The following is a 3823-nucleotide window of genomic DNA, read 5'->3' as shown; positions in this document are numbered from 1 at the left end:
AGTGGCTCCTCCATCATTGCCCCACGCAAAACATGTTGGACACGTGGCCTTGTACCCTATGTCAAAGGACAGCAGCGTGAAAGCTTCTGTGCTGCTTTCAACCCAGAAACTTTACTTCTAGGAAGTAAATAAATACCGCTACAATTTTCAAGAAAATAACCACTGCTACATGTTTTGACTTAACAGAATAAAATGAATCTCAGGATTTCAACTGCTGGCTAAAAAGGATATCATAAGGTCAGTATTTCCCCGTCCAACCAGCAGTGAGTGAGTGACTCAAGGGACACTACTTTCTTGCTACCAGTGAAAGACTGTACATTTTCTTTATCACAGGACAGAAACACTGTAGAGCATAGATCAAGATACTATACTTACATGTGGCATATTCAATCATGTCTAAGTATTTTACATCAACACTTTACGTAGAAATTAAGTTTATTGTGCCTAAAAAGTGAATAGCCTCACAGTACATAAACTCTTAGCACTTTGCCTGCCAAACTACAACAGGTTTGTCTGGCCATCAGTGTCTAGGCCTCTTGGAAGGAAGCCCTGATTGCAGGTATGGACACTTGCCATGTGACATTACCTTACCTGCCAAGTCACTGGTCTACATCTGCTCCTTCCTTGCCACCCCGCTCCACCCCTTCTATTTTCCTGAAACCACACTCCCTTGACCTCAGGGAAGCACTTGGTGGGATGAGCACTGCTGCTGAGAATGTTTAATCCACCCATGCGGCCCTGACGGCTCGGCCTCTGCTCACTCTCCTGGTACTCTTCTCACCTCTTCCACTGCTCCTTCCCTTCCTCTTCCTAGCTGCTGCTCTAGCCATCCTGTAACAGTTTTACACTCAGCTACTTGTTCTTTTGACTCTATTGCTGTAGAGATATCATCTATTTCTAAGGTTTCAAAGAGCACCTTTACGCATATTAATGCAAATCTCTTTCTTTTGTCCTGAGTTCTCTTAAGTCCCAGCAATCATGTTCTAAGCTATATATGCTAAATATTGAAAAAAATGTTGCTACACTTCCTTTACCAGTCTATGTTTTCCAAAGGCATACTGTATCTTACACTTTTTACATATGTGTACTTTGCTGAATGTTTTATACACAGCATGGATACTTCATACATTTTATTTGCTTTTACTGATTTGAATAGGCCTATATATCTGTAACTTGCTAGAAACACTTTACCTTAGAAACAAATGGGGGAGGGGCCAACCCAGTGGCTCAGGCAGTTAGAGCTCCATGCTCCTAACCCCGAAGGCTGCCGGTTCGATTCCCACATGGGCCAGTGGGCTCTCAACCACAAGGTTGTCAGTTCAATTCCTCGAGTCCCCCAAGGGATGGTGGGCAGCGCTTCCTGCAACTAAGATTGAACATGGCACCTTGAGCTGAGTTGTCACTGAGCTCCGGGATGGCTCAGTTGGTTGGAGTGCGTCCTCTCAACCAGAAGGTCAGTTCGACTCCCGCAAGGGATTGTGGGCTGCACCCCCTGCAACTAGCAATGGCAACTGGACCTGGAACTGAGCTGCGCCCTCCACAACTAAGACTGAAAAGACAACAACTTGAAGCTGAATGGCACCCTCCACAACTAAGATTGAAAGGACAACTTGACTTGGAAAAACGTCCTGGAAGTACACACTGTTCCCCAATAAAATCTTTTTAAAAAAAATACAAATGGGGAAGCTAAGGTCCCAAGTTCTGTGTCAAAGTGAGGTGCATATGTTCCAGGTGCTAATGCACGATGATCCACTGGAATATGGAAAGAAATAATGTTTTTTCATCTCATCCTATTTTAATGTCTATCTTTGTGAAGGATTTATAATTACAATGGAAGTACATGCATATAATTTATAAACACATTAGTAGTATACAGTCAAGAATTGTTTTACTGACAGAACTTTGTAATTTAAGTGTGGAGTCCACTAACATGAAGAATGGTCCTGACTTAAATCATACTTACATTATTCCATACTGCTTGCCAGGGGATAAAAAGAAGCATTTCTAAACTAAGTTTGCCATTTAGGAGGCTAATAAAACACTGAACACAAGGACACCCTATATCTCAACTCCAAATGTGAAAAAGATATCCTGACTCCTATCCTGACTCAATATTGTTCACATTTAAAACTTACAAGCATCTGAGAGAGATGAGAACAAAGATCAAGCAGTTTATGTGTTAAAACGTCAATATAAGAGCAGATCTTCCCACTAATTTTTCTATTGCTCTCTTGATAAAATTTTCTCAAAGCACAGAACTATCTACGTGCCTCCAGGACTGTGAATTACTGGGTATCATAGGAATGCCGAGTGAGAAGGGATCTCAGAGCATATCTAGTTTACCTCCCACCAAGCGCTATAAAACCCTGCTGAACTGTCCCAGACCTCTTTGCTAAGAACTAGAGGGAAGGGAAACTCGTTCCATAAGGCAATCCATGCTGCTATTCAGTAGACACAGGCATTGTAATAGTACTTTTCTACAGTGAGGTCATCTCCACCCATGGCTTCCAGATCTGCTCTGCACAGCAACTCTCCAAGTGTCTCCCTTGAGAACACAATTTACAGTCCTACTTACCATCCTAGACCTCTTCCCCATTGAATGGAATTTAGCCAAGCAATGTTTCACTTAAAAACAACAAAAAACAAAGATACCCAGAACCAAGTATAAGAACTGGCTATCAACGAAGATGATTTTATGTGATTAATATGTCTAGTCTCTTGAACTAAGGTTGCATTCCCACCTTTTAAAGCGATCATGCTTGACTTATAAGCCTATAATAAACTAACACATTGGCTCTCAAATGAAAAAAATGCCAAGTCAAATTCCTGTCCATATTTTGGACTTATGCAATTCAATTTTTATAAACCCTAGATGGATTTACATTTATTTAATCCATCTGAACTACTTCTTGTTAGTTTCATTTCATTGTTTCAGCTTAAAATCTTTCTTAATTGTAATTTTCTATTAGCTTCCCTCCATCCTTGGTACCATCTGTAAAATGCTAACATACGTACACACATTATTTAAAGTGGACAGGACAGAGATTTTTGGAACTTGACTGGTTGACACACATCCATTAAATATATCAGTATAGAAGTTCAAAATTAGTTCAAATCCGCTCAAAGGTATTATATTAGTATCTGTATGAAATCTTGCTGTAAAGATCACAATAAATTACTCTTTCTTGCTGAAATTAAGATTATCAAGCTGTCCCTTGATTTCTTCAAGTGTATTTTTATACTCATTTCAAAATAATATTTGTAAAGTATTCTATATGCATGGCATCGCCTGTTAACAAGCACTCTTTAAGTAAATCAGAAAGTTTAAAAAGTAATCCACAAAAGCAATGAGAATGGTTTCTTACCATTTAGGGAATGCTACATTTAAAGATAATAAATAGTTGCATGCTCAGTTATAAACTTTCAAGTAGGCACAAGAGATAATTCCTGTTCCCAAGGATCCTGAAAAAGAACAGAATACATAATGATGAAAAAAATAAAAGACTATTCCAATTGGCTATGACAGTTAGAAAGAGTGCTCCTATTAGACCTGAGAGCATCAGGAAAAGTTAGAGATAGGAGCAAAGGAATGGAAGAGGAGAAAGAGGGCACCCTAGTGAAGACGCAGAAAAATTATGTGTAGGCAAAAGGGTAGTGAGAGTTACTCAAGAACAAGTAATTCACCTTAGCGGGAGCATAGCATCAGATATGGCAGCAGAAGGGGCTGGCTGGAAGCGCATCCTGGGGCCAGAATGGAGGTGTCGCCAGTCACAGCCAGGAGTGTGGGTGGATTCATTGGTGGGCCATGGAGAACACTTGACAG

Source organism: Rhinolophus hipposideros, assembly GCF_964194185.1.
Source record: "Rhinolophus hipposideros genome assembly, chromosome: 13".
NCBI lineage: Eukaryota > Metazoa > Chordata > Mammalia > Chiroptera > Rhinolophidae > Rhinolophus > Rhinolophus hipposideros.
The sequence above is the reverse complement of the archived record's forward strand: the minus strand, read 5'-3'. Positions refer to the sequence as shown.